Source organism: Amblyomma mixtum, chromosome 2 (genome assembly GCF_055824585.1).
Source record: "Amblyomma mixtum isolate Tamu chromosome 2, ASM5582458v1, whole genome shotgun sequence".
Lineage (NCBI taxonomy): Eukaryota > Metazoa > Arthropoda > Arachnida > Ixodida > Ixodidae > Amblyomma > Amblyomma mixtum.
This window is the reverse complement of record NC_143013.1, coordinates 188,539,367-188,553,591: the sequence shown is the minus strand read 5'-3', so window position 1 is coordinate 188,553,591 and position 14,225 is coordinate 188,539,367. Positions and strand designations below refer to the sequence as shown.

The window sequence follows — 14,225 nt, the reverse complement described above, 5'->3', positions numbered from 1 at the left end:
GTGTTCATGACGACGAGCACTAGATGAAGCTGAAAAGTGTTTTGTTTCATTCTAGGCAAGAGAAATCGAAGAAACATCACGAGATGCACCTGGTCATCACACCAGGGAAAAGTTTGGCGCCCTTGGTCACTCTAGTCAGGTCGTAATCACGTCGATTTAACCGGACATTGAAGATACCTCAGAACGCCGTCGTTTTTTGAAAAATTCAGGCAAAGATAACGCCCTAACACAATGACTGCCTGTGTTTTCACAAAAGCAAGCACTTAAGCCTCAACAAGTAATTAGAATTTTAAGAGGTTTGTTAGGAAATTAACCACACTATACGGCCGCTTGGCCGAATAACTTGCATACAGAAACCGCTGTGGTGTACCGCTAATCATTTCTTAATATAAATTGTTAAACCGCACCTTCACAACATTATTTATGTGTGCAAAAAACTCATGAAACCTATTTGTCCAAAACGGAAATTGCCGTTTGACTAGCTACATATTTGATAGAGAAGGCGCGCCGTTACCTTTGATAACCAGCTGAAACGTTCCCGTAATCCACCCTGTCCTAAAGCAACAAACATGTAAAATGACGTTATTATGTGCCACAACGGGCAGCTAGTATAGGCATTCAAGAAGAGAAGACCGCTCACGCATGGGGTGCCGAATCTGCGGAACAAGCAGATGCTAAATCTGCGAGCGAATGCAAACGTCAAGCTGCGCATCGTATCAATCTCTAGGAAAGGCGATTGGGACATTTGTGATGTATCTGACGTGATGTATGGTCGAATTCATTGCGCAGTGTCCAGCACAAGGAGCAGAGAGCTAGCGATTTTCGAAATTCGCTTTAACAATCACTTCGAATATAACAGGTCTCAGTCAAGCCTCTCTTTGGTTTATGTAGATAGGACGAAATATTTATTCGGTTCAGTTTACATAATACGTCCTACAGAGTGATCCAAAAACACGACGCAGCAGGGGTATCGTTAGTTATATTTATTTTGATAAAGATACACGCGATATAAAGCCCCATCTCGATGGACACTTCCAAGGCATACACGCGAAGCGCCTGCGCGCCCAGCACGCGCCGCGACGGGCGTCGAAAAGTGGCATGAACCTCCATGCTCCTGGTGCTGGCTCGCTCTCCCTCGGGAGCTGACTGAAAAAAATGTCAAGCCGTGAACAAGAGATGGTTGGGGAGCTGCAAGGATTCCAAGAAAATTTAGGGGAGGAGAGCTTCAAGCCATGAAGAAAAAGAGTCCCCGACAGCCCCCGCGGTCCTCCCATTGTTGTAAACCGGACCCCGCTTCTGACGCGCGCGCGAACGCCCGTGGGCAGGTGCCGATATCTGACATGCACAGATATGCACAGATATCTGCTAAGGAAGGCATTGGTGGCGCCACCCTTGACTGTCGTCTGTTGCACAGAGCTAGAAGCCGGACTCTGCAGTGTTCTACGCACTTTCGTGCCGGGCGAGCTTTCCCTTTGAAATAATGGTACAGCGCCACACTTGTGCGTTTTAAAGAAGAAGACACTTTTGACGTCGTTAAAATGACCTGCGCCAAGCATGCATGGGATGATGAGCCATCGGAAGGATCCAGGGTGGAAGTGAGCGGGAAATACCAAGGTTTCTGTGAACCTGCAATCATCAATATTTCAGGTAAGCGTGAACAACCATTTACTGTTTTTCCCGTATTGCTTTGTTGGTTACCTTTCTCAATGCTGTCGGCAGTTTTCGATGATAGGGCTATAAATTAATCTAAATGGTATCATAATGCATGATTTATTTGTATGTGCAGTCGGAGAGTAATATCTCATTTTTCAGTAGCGAAATTTTTACCGCCACCGAGTTGCGTTCCTGCCAGCGGTAGTTCGAGTGCATGATATGAATTGTGTAACGCAAGAAACATAGACTAACCTCGCTAAGCAGATTGCGGAGCTAGTTAGGGATGTATTTTATAAGTAACGAGACGTAGACAACAACCTGTCGTGGATTCTGTCTAATTCTATTTTAACACGGGATCAGCATTGTTGCGTTCTGCGTATCCAATTAGGTTACAATGGCCCCATTACATTTGCCACAAGGCTTGCGCTCTACAGCTAAGCAGGAGCAGGGGAATGAAGAGCTGGTACGCGTTTTATTTCGGGTGGTTAGTGCGAGCGAACGTGTTTCAGAAACAATTGGCGTATACCTGTTTCCGTTCGCGGTTGTGCCAGGAAACTTTAATGGTAAAGCCCGAAAAAAAAGCAAAAAAAAAGGGGCATCGCGATGATTTGCTCTGTACCAGTTAATATTATTAAATAGATTTATCATGCGTTCCAGAGACCAGAGCAAAAAGAATTATTGAAATCGGAGCATGCAAGCGAAAGTTATTCCACTCTGAAAATTCTAAATGAAAATCTCAGACGAAAACGCATTTCACTCTCCCATTTCACTCACCCAGTACCGAGATTGGGCGCTACAAATCACAACCGCGCCTAGCGCTCACGCAGCGGAAGCGTGCATGCAGTTGTTGCTTTGTCGGGGCTGTAGACAGCGGCGCATTTTGACGACGTCTTCCCCCCCGTGTACGCGACGCCGTAGTAAGGGCAGGGGTGACGAACGACAAAGGAAGCTCCCCGAAGTTTCTTTTTTAGTCGGACTGTGAGGCTGTCAGCGGTAGCCCCTCCTCCCCCCCAAACTCGACTCCCGTCTCCTGTCCGGCCTTTCTCTTCACATTTTGGGCAAGGTGTATCGACTGGCTTTTTTTTTCGCTGCCGTCTTGGTATGGTCACGGCCGGTCTCGACGCGCGCGCTTTCTGGTCTGAGCCAACGTTTTTTGAACAGCGCTGGCCGCCATGAATGTTTGAAGCGGAATGGAAAGTGTCGCCCCTAGCTGTATTCTTGATAGTTTTCGTTCGCTTTCCCTGCTTCTTTCCAGTTTTTGTGGCATGCGAAAAAGCTTTCAGTACACAGAGACATAATATTTTGGATACATTTCACAATTATGAAGGAACAATATGCAAACTGGACGCCAAATCAATGAGAAAAGCAACGCTCTATCTAGATGCCACCTCATTTCCGCTGCCGCAAATGGCCGCCGCGTTGCGACACCATCGGCTCGAAACAAGCATTTCTAGCGAAGATTAAAATATCAAATATTATGATTTCGGTGATCTCATTGCGCGTTCAGGACTCACAATGTCCCTTACTCTGCATACAAAGATTAAAGAACCCATGCTTTATGTACGTCGCAACGCACCTTTAATATCCCACAATGGATTTTACGCTAGGGTGTCTCGGATTCAGTGCATAATTCTTCAACTTATGCTACTGTGGCCATGTGCACAAGTTCTGCGCAGATTTATATCATGATCGCTCTAAATTATCTCCCACGCAGCCTACACAACGGCCCTGCCGACCAAGAAGGGGCGGGAGCTCTCCGGAAAGCTGCTGTTGCTGGCCGTGGGCACTAAACTCAGCGAAATAAGGAGCGAGAAAGAGAAGCATCGACGATAAGAACCATACAGAACTATAAAACCACAAGAGCATTAAATGTACCCCAATAAAATTTCCTGCGCAATTTCTGTGTGGTAATTGTGTTACTTGTGTTACCTATGCTATATGATTATCAGGAGCTTTAGAGCAGCATAAAACCGAGTGGTTTTTCAAATAAAGCAGCACTTAGAGATGTATTGGATGACATTTTTTAACGTTTACAGATTTTTATTTTACAAAGTGCGAGAGATATGTCGGTTTGGTCAGTGAAGGTGGACCGTACAGCAAGACGGGAATTATGTACGTAATAGAGCTCAATAATCTGAAAAATGATTAATTATATTTAACTAATCAGCTTTCATAATTTTGATTTTGGGGCGTAAGTCTGTATCGCGAAAATGAAGGCCGTCAGTAAAGAAAGATAACCTTAGCTTTTAAATTTTCGTAATCGTTAATGTGGTTCGAAATACTGAACATGCACACTTGAAAGCTCAGTGAATTGCCTTGTCCGCTTCGGATATTCATAAACGCGTCGCTGCGCGTCGTATCATCGCCGAATTCAAAGAAACTTTTTCTACATCACAAAATACACAAACGGTGTCTGTGTTTGATGCATAAAAAAAGTGACCGACAGTTTTATGCATTTTCAATGCGGGTAAACCAACTCAGCGAGCTTTGAAAAGCGCAAAATCTGGCGCTCGATATTTCAAACCCCTATACCAATTAAAAAAAAGTTAGAAACTGTGCTCACCTTTTACGATGACGGCCTTTAATTTCGCAACATAATATTGCCCCTTAGAATCAAAATGAAATGTTCATTAGTTAATGTTAGTTAATTAATCGTCTATTAAATCAGGTTATCGCTTACATAATGTTAACCATCCTGTATAACCCCCCTACACAGCACCAACGTATCTCTCAAAGTTTTAAAATAAAAATCTGCGTCAAAAATTTAAGCTGTATTACATATCTGAAGTAGTAGCGGTAAGGACGTACTGCACAGTCGCTTACGTCTGCATGTGGCGATAACGGCATATGTATGACAGCATTCTGCAATGGTTGTAACTAATTTCATTACATCTTTTGTTTGGCCGCCCTCCATCACTGTTTGGAGACGCCACGCCCCAGGCTCACTCTTTATTGGCTAATGTGATAGAAGGCCGCGTCGTTGTTGCAGGCAGTCACTGAGAGCGAGCAGTACAGAACTCGAATGAGAATAGTTTTACTGGCTGTGATGCTGGTGTTGTTTTAAAGTAGCAGCCTGCAACATTGGAGAAGGGGAGCCTAGGTGCTTGCAGAGATGCAGATGAAGCGCGCCGCAAATCGTTGGATTTCTTCAATTTTTTTTCTACCGTCTCCTTCGGTAGATCTCGCCGTTTGAGGGCACATATACATAGGCTGCCATTTATTATATATTTCCATATGAAAGCTTATAAGGTTTTAATAAGGGAGTAATCACTCATTTTCATTCCGCCAAGCCGTCACACGGCTACAAAGGGACCCGACACAGCTTCCACAGAAACTTTTGCTCTTTCGTAAAAAGATTCGTCCTGGTCTGGGGACATGGTGTATGACTGTGCTTGGATGGATGCGAATAAGTAATTAATAGCTTAATGGAAGTCTGCTCCGCCTTAGCGGAAATTTCCCCTCAACATTTAACAAAAGTATATAAGGTTATGTGCAGATCTGTCAGTATATGTTCGTATATAGAACTAGCTCCATATATAAGCTCCAGCCAAATATGGACATATACAGATTTATCTATATTTGGCCATATATGGCCCATATAAGTATATTCATCCATATATGACTGTTCGCAGATATGGCTATATACGGATTTGGCCGTATCTGGGTATATAAAGACCATATATAGAAATCCCATATATGGGCTCCATCAGATATGGTCATATAAGGATAGGACATATCTGGCTATATAAGGACCATATATACATATATTTCCATATATAAGTTCAATCCATATATGAATATATAGGGAATTGGGCATATCAGGCTATATATGCCAGATATATCCATATATGAGTTCAATCATGATATGGATATATAGGGAATGGGGCATATCAGGCCATATATGCCAGATATATCCATATGAGTTCAATCATGATATGGATATATAGGGAATTGGGCATATCAGGCCATACATGCCAGATATATCCTTATATGAGTTCAATCATGATATGAATATATAAGGAATTCGGCATATCAGGCCATATATGCCAGATATATTCATATATTGTCATATATAAGTTCAGTCATTATATGGATATATAGGGAATTGGGCATATCAGGACATATACGACCATATATACATATATTTCCTTATATGAGTTCCATTCAGATAATGGTATATAGGGAATTGGGCATATCAGGCTATATACGCCCGTATATTCATATAAGACCTTATATGCCCAATTCCCTATTTGTTCATATCTGGATTTTTTCATATCAAACCAGATATGACATTTCCGTACGGGCGGGGACGACTCCTGCAGTGATTCCGATGATGACGACATTGTTGTACTCGTGTGACAACGATACTGTGCGACCTCGCGAATATGCGCGGATGTAGCCTAGCAGCTATTGAGGACGGATAAGAACACCGCTTCTTCTAGTAGAAGTACAGGTCCAGTTTGAATGCACTCCGTGTAACAGAGTGACACAAGGGCGAAATGACATGCAGCAGCGTCCATAGAAAGCTTTGTAACCACTCATGAAAACGAGTGCTTACACCGACACGCCATATTGTACAAAATTGAATAAACTAATAAATCATGAACGTAGGATTCATTTTTTTATTCCAAATTTTCCGTCCGAAGATATCGCACCATATACACAAATATCACGACACTGGAATTACAGGAGAATAGAAACAACTCAGGCAATTAGCATCCAACGCGGGGCAGATTGGGTGCCAAATGTTTCGGTCATTTGGAGACAGCTCTAATTAAACCAGAAATCTAGCTGAACGATTAGCGGAAATAGAATTAATTAATCAAAGGAACTTCACTGAAGCAGTCGAAACTTAAATGCCCCAAGACGAAGAAAACGAATAGGATCATCAAATAAAAGCTAGGGAAAGGCACAAATATGTTCAAGATCATTTTAACAAATGCGAAGCCAAAAGGTAAAAAAAAAATTGCAGATTGTACTCTACTGAAATTTAAAATTAAAACAACGCCGTCAAGGAGTTTTTGAAAACCATTAAGCCAAGGAAGGCAACCGTTGCGTCTTCTGAACTGCAAACAACGTAGGTCAACTATATGGATTACTACTTGCGGGCATCTAAGTAGCGAGGTAACTTCATGGACAATTTTGTATCCCGTAGCCAGAGGTTTGGATTTTATATTTCCCGCAGTCTGTTAATGCAGTGCAGTTTAAGAAAAGTATTTCATCATAATTATACATACTCTCAGTTTTTTTTGAAACCTTCAATTCTAATTGCTGGTGTCATTAATTTTTCGGAGTGCAGCGTGGCGCGTACGAGGCTTTTACGTGCCAACGCAAAGCTCCTTAGCAGACCCTGTCACGAATTCACCTCATCGAAATTTCCAGAAGCCGCCCCACACAACCGGCTATTCGTTAACCAAAGGTGGCAGAAAAATCGCAGGACACGCACGCATGCAGATATCCGTGACTCACTGCTAGCCAGCCTTCCTGGATAAGGAAAACTTTATCAGTAGGGTGCAGGAATTGTAATCCTTATCTGACATGACATTTCGGACATCCCATTTCCGGAAATCTTGCCGCGGTTATCTTATTAGACAAAACCGGACACACCCCTTTCCCTCATTCGCACCATATACACAAATATCACGACACTGGAAATAGAGGAGAATAGAAACAATTCAGGCAATTAGCATCCAACGCGGGGCAGATTGGGTGTCAAATGTTTCGGTCATTTGGAGACAGCTTTAATTAAACCAGAAATCTAGCTGAACGATTAGCGGAAATAGAATTAATTAATCAAAGGAACTTCACTGAAGGAGTCTAAACTTAAACGCCCCAAGACGAAGAAAACGAATAGGATCATCAAATAAAAACTAGGGAAAGGCACAAATACGTTCAAGATCATTTAAAGAAATGCGAAACCAAAAGGTAAAAAACAAATTGCAGATTGTACTCTACTGAAATTTAAAATTAAAGCAACGCCGTCAAAGAGTTTTTGAAAACCATTAAGCCAAGGAAGGCAACCGTGGCGTGTTATGAACTGCATACAATGTAGGTCAACTATATGGATTACTACTTGCGGGCATCTAAGTAGCGAGGTAACTTTGTGGACAATTTTGTATCCCGTAGCCAGAGGTTTGGATTTTATATTTCCCGCAGTCTGTTAATGCAGTGCAGTTTAAGAAAAGTATTTCATCATAATTATACATACTCTCAGTTTTTTTTGAAACCTTCAATTCTAATTGCTGGTGTCATTAATTTTTCTGAGTGCAGCGTGGCGTGTACGAGGCTTTTACGTGCCAACGCAAAGCTCCTTAGCAGTCACTGTCACGAATTCACCTCATCGAAATTTCCAGAAGCCGGCCCACACAACCGGCTATTCGTTAACCAAAGGTGCCAGAAAAATCGCAGGACACGCACGCATGCAGATATCCGTGACTCACTGCTAGCCAGCCTTCCTGGATAAGGAAAACGTTATCAGGAGGGTGCAGGAATTGTAATCCTTATCTGACATGACATTTTGGACATCCCATTTCCGGAAATCTTGCCGCGGTTATCTTATTAGACAAAACCGGACACACCCCTTTCCCTCATTCGCACTGAAAAACCGGGCGCGTTCCCTAAAGCTCATTCGCTCTGGTGAAGGCCGTGGTGCTTGCTTTGCGTTTGTGCTGCTCCAGTGAACCACCATTTCCTAGCCATGGACGCCGACGCCCGCCAAGTCCTGGCTGCTTCCTGCAGGAAGCTGAACGGGATGCGATCGCGCCGAAGAGACGTGAGGCTCATCGTGGAGATTTTCGTTCAACTTATGGTGCGGAAAGCCGAGAGTCTTTTGAAGATGCAGTCCGGGGACGACTCCTGCAGTGATTCCGATGATGACGACATTGTTGTACTCGTGTGACAACGATACTGTGCGACCTCGCGAATATGCGCGGATGTAGCCTAGCAGCTATTGAGGACGGATAAGAACACCGCTTCTTCTAGTAGAAGTACAGGTCCAGTTTGAATGCACTCCGTGTAACAGAGTGACACAAGGGCGAAATGACATGCAGCAGCGTCCATAGAAAGCTTTGTAACCACTCATGAAAACGAGTGCTTACACCGACACGCCATATTGTACAAAATTGAATAAACTAATAAATCATGAACGTAGGATTCATTTTTTTATTCCAAATTTTCCGTCCGAAGATATCGCACCATATACACAAATATCACGACACTGGAATTACAGGAGAATAGAAACAACTCAGGCAATTAGCATCCAACGCGGGGCAGATTGGGTGCCAAATGTTTCGGTCATTTGGAGACAGCTTTAATTAAACCAGAAATCTAGCTGAACGATTAGCGGAAATAGAATTAATTAATCAAAGGAACTTCACTGAAGCAGTCTAAACTTAAACGCCCCTAGACGAAGAAAACGAATAGGATCATCATATAAAAACTAGGGAAAGGCACAAATATGTTCAAGATCATTTAAACAAATGCGAAACCAAAAGGTAAAAAACAAATTGCAGATTGTACTCTACTGAAATTTAAAATTAAAGCAACGCCGTCAAAGAGTTTTTGAAAACCAATAAGCCAAGGAAGGCAACCGTGGCGTGTTATGAACTGCATACAACGTAGGTCAACTGTATGGATTACTACTTGCGGGCATCTAAGTAGCGAGGTAACTTCGTGGACAATTTTGTATCCCGTAGCCAGAGGTTTGGATTTTATATTTCCCGCAGTCTGTTAATGCAGTGCAGTTTAAGAAAAGTATTTCGTCATAATTATACATACTCTCAGTTTTTTTTGAAACCTTCAATTCTAATTGCTGGTGTCATTAATTTTTCTGAGTGCAGCGTGGCGTGTACGAGGCTTTTACGTGCCAACGCAAAGCTCCTTAGCAGTCACTGTCACGAATTCACCTCATCGAAATTTCCAGAAGCCGCCCCACACAACCGGCTATTCGTTAACCAAAGGTGAAAGAAAAATCGCAGGACACGCACGCATGCAGATATCCGTGACTCACTGCTAGCCAGCCTTCCTGGATAAGGAAAACGTTATCAGGAGGGTGCAGGAATTGTAATCCTTATCTGACATGACATTTTGGACATCCCATTTCCGGAAATCTTGCCGCGGTTATCTTATTAGACAAAACCGGACACACCCCTTTCCCTCATTCGCACTGAAAAACCGGGCGAGTTCCCTAAAGCTCATTTGCTCTGGTGAAGGCCGTGGTGCTTGCTTTGCGTTTGTGCTGCTCCAGTGATCCACCATTTCCTAGACATGGACGCCGACGCCCGCCAAGTCCTGGCTGCTTCCTGCAGGAAGCTGAACGGGATGCGATCGCGCCGAAGAGGCGTGAGGCTCATCGTGGAGATTTTCGTTCAACTTATGGTGCGGAAAGCCGAGAGTCTTTTGAAGATGCAGTCCGGGGACGACTCCTGCAGTGATTCCGATGATGACGACTTTGTTGTACTCGTGTGACAACGATACTGTGCGACCTCGCGAATATGCGCGGATGTAGCCTAGCAGCTATTGAGGGCGGATAAGAACACCGCTTCTTCTAGTAGAAGTACAGGTCCAGTTTGAATACACTGCGTGGAACAGAGTGATACAAGGGCGAAGTGACATGCAGCAGCGTCCATAGAAAGCTTTGTAACCACTCATGAAAACGAGTGCTTATACCGACACGCCATATTGTACAAAATTGAATAAACTAATAAATCATGAACGTAGGATTCATTTTTTTATTCCAAATTTTCCGCCCGAAGATATCGCACCATATACACAAATATCACCACACTGGAAATACAGGAGAATAGAAACAATTCAGGCAATTAGCATCCAACGCGGGGCAGATTGGGTGCCAAATGTTTCGGTCATTTGGAGACAGCTTTAATTAAACCAGAAATCTAGCTGAACGATTAGCGGAAATAGAATTAATTAATCAAAGGAACTTCACTGAAGGAGTCTAAACTTAAACGCCCCAAGACGAAGAAAACGAATAGGATCATCAAATAAAAACTAGGGAAAGGCACAAATACGTTCAAGATCATTTAAAGAAATGCGAAACCAAAAGGTAAAAACAAATTGCAGATTGTACTCTACTGAAATTTGAAATTAAAGCAACGCCGTCAAAGAGTTTTTGAAAACCATTAAGCCAAGGAAGGCAACCGTGGCGTGTTATGAACTGCATACAACGTAGGTCAACTATATGGATTACTACTTGCGGGCATCTAAGTAGCGAGGTAACTTTGTGGACAATTTTGTATCCCGTAGCCAGAGGTTTGGATTTTATATTTCCCGCAGTCTGTTAATGCAGTGCAGTTTAAGAAAAGTATTTCATCATAATTATACATACTCTCAGTTTTTTTTGAAACCTTCAATTCTAATTGCTGGTGTCATTAATTTTTCTGAGTGCAGCGTGGCGTGTACGAGGCTTTTACGTGCCAACGCAAAGCTCCTTAGCAGTCACTGTCACGAATTCACCTCATCGAAATTTCCAGAAGCCGGCCCACACAACCGGCTATTCGTTAACCAAAGGTGCCAGAAAAATCGCAGGACACGCACGCATGCAGATATCCGTGACTCACTGCTAGCCAGCCTTCCTGGATAAGGAAAACGTTATCAGGAGGGTGCAGGAATTGTAATCCTTATCTGACATGACATTTTGGACATCCCATTTCCGGAAATCTTGCCGCGGTTATCTTATTAGACAAAACCGGACACACCCCTTTCCCTCATTCGCACTGAAAAACCGGGCGAGTTCCCTAAAGCTCATTCGCTCTGGTGAAGGCCGTGTTGCTTGCTTTGCGTTTGTGCTGCTCCAGTGAACCACCATTTCCTAGACATGGACGCCGACGCCCGCCAAGTCCTGGCTGCTTCCTGCAGGAAGCTGAACGGGATGCGATCGCGCCGAAGAGAGGTGAGGCTCATCGTGGAGATTTTCGTTCAACTTATGGTGCGGAAAGCCGAGAGTCTTTTGAAGATGCAGTCCGGGGACGACTCCTGCAGTGATTCCGATGATGACGACTTTGTTGTACTCGTGTGACAACGATACTGTGCGACCTCGCGAATATGCGCGGATGTAGCCTAGCAGCTATTGAGGGCGGATAAGAACACCGCTTCTTCTAGTAGAAGTACAGGTCCAGTTTGAATACACTGCGTGGAACAGAGTGATACAAGGGCGAAGTGACATGCAGCAGCGTCCATAGAAAGCTTTGTAACCACTCATGAAAACGAGTGCTTATACCGACACGCCAAATTGTACAAAATTGAATAAACTAATAAATCATGAACGTAGGATTCATTTTTTTATTCCAAATTTTCCGCCCGAAGATATCGCACCATATACACAAATATCACCACACTGGAAATACAGGAGAATAGAAACAATTCAGGCAATTAGCATCCAACGCGGGGCAGATTGGGTGCCAGATGTTTCGGTCATTTGGAGACAGCTTTAATTAAACCAGAAATCTAGCTGAACGATTAGCGGAAATAGAATTAATTAATCAAAGGAACTTCACTGAAGCAGTCTAAACTTAAACGCCCCAAGACGAAGAAAACGAATAGGATCATCAAATAATAACTAGGGAAAGGCACAAATATGTTCAAGATCATTTAAACAAATCCGAAACCAAAAGGTAAAAAACAAATTGCAGATTGTACTCTACTGAAATTTGAAATTAAAGCAACGCCGTCAAAGAGTTTTTGAAAACCATTAAGCCAAGGAAGGCAACCGTGGCGTGTTATGAACTGCATCCAACGTAGGTCAACTATATGGATTACTACTTGCGGGCATCTAAGTAGCGAGGTAACTTCGTGGACAATTTTGTATCCCGTAGCCAGAGGTTTGGATTTTATATTTCCCGCAGTCTGTTAATGCAGTGCAGTTTAAGAAAAGTATTTCATCATAATTATACATACTCTCAGTTTTTTTTTTGAAACCTTCAATTCTAATTGCTGGTGTCATTAATTTTTCTGAGTGCAGCGTGGCGTGTACGAGGCTTTTACGTGCCAACGCAAAGCTCCTTAGCAGTCACTGTCACGAATTCACCTCATCGAAATTTCCAGAAGCTGCCCCACACAACCGGCTATTCGTTAACCAAAGGTGGCAGAAAAATCGCAGGATACGCACGCATGCAGATATCCGTGACTCACTGCTAGCCAGCCTTCCTGGATAAGGAAAACGTTATCAGGAGGGTGCAGGAATTGTAATCCTTATCTGACATGACATTTGGACATCCCATTTCCGGAAATCTTGCCGCGGTTATCTTATTAGACAAAACCGGACACACCCCTTTCCCTCATTCGCACTGAAAAACCGGGCGCGTTCCCTAAAGCTCATTCGCTCTGGTGAAGGCCGTGGTGCTTGCTTTGCGTTTTTGCTGCTCCAGTGAACCACCATTTCCTAGCCATGGACGCCGACGCCCGCCAAGTCCTGGCTGCTTCCTGCAGGAAGCTGAACGGGATGCGATCGCGCCGAAGAGACGTGAGGCTCATCGTGGAGATTTTCGTTCAACTTATGGTGCGGAAAGCCGAGAGTCTTTTGAAGATGCAGTCCGGGGACGACTCCTGCAGTGATTCCGATGATGACGACATTGTTGTACTCGTGTGACAACGATACTATGCGACCTCGCGAATATGCGCGGATGTAGCCTAGCAGCTATTGAGGGCGGATAAGAACACCGCTTCTTCTAGTAGAAGTACAGGTCCAGTTTGAATGCACTCCGTGGAACAGAGTGACACAAGGGCGAAATGACATGCAGCAGCGTCCATAGAAAGCTTTGTAACCACTCATGAAAACGAGTGCTTATACCGACACGCCATATTGTACAACATTGAATAAACTAATAAATCATGAACGTAGGATTCATTTTTTTATTCCAAATTTTCCGCCCGAAGATATTGCACCATATACACAAATATCACGACACTGGAAATACAGGAGAATAGAAACAATTCAGGCAATTAGCATCCAACGCGGGGCAGATTGGGTGCCAAATGTTTCGGTCATTTGGAGACAGCTTTAATTAAACCAGAAATCTAGCTGAACGATTAGCGGAAATAGAATTAATTAATCAAAGGAACTTCACTGAAGCAGTCTAAACTTAAACGCCCCAAGACGAAGAAAACGAATAGGATCATCAAATAGAAACTAGCGAAAGGCACAAATATGTTCAAGATCATTTAAACAAATGCGAAACCAAAAGGTAAAAAACAAATTGCAGATTGTACTCTACTGAAATTTGAAATTAAAGCAACGCCGTCAAAGAGTTTTTGAAAACCATTAAGCCAAGGAAGGCAACCGTGGCGTGTTATGAACTGCAAACAACGTAGGTCAACTATATGGATTACTACTTGCGGGCATCTAAGTAGCGAGGTAACTTCGTGGACAATTTTGTATCCCGTAGCCAGAGGTTTGGATTTTATATGTGCCGCAGTCTGTTAATGCAGCGCAGTTTAAGAAAAGTATTTGATCATAACTATACATTCTCTCAGTTTTTTTTGAAACCTTCAATTCTAATTGCTGGTGTCATTAATTTTTCGGAGTGCAGCGTGGCGCGTACGAGGCTTTTACGTGCCAA

General features: G+C 43.3%; 1 long non-coding RNA gene across 1 annotated transcript; it reads left to right on the top strand.

The window, feature by feature from the left end:
- Positions 1–1,492: 1,492 nt before the first annotated feature.
- LOC149361848 (uncharacterized) lies at positions 1,493–3,504 on the top strand. The gene is made up of 2 exons (XR_016288447.1): positions 1,493–1,647; positions 3,368–3,504. It is a non-coding gene; the product is annotated as an uncharacterized LOC149361848 (long non-coding RNA).
- Positions 3,505–14,225: the final 10,721 nt, after the last annotated feature.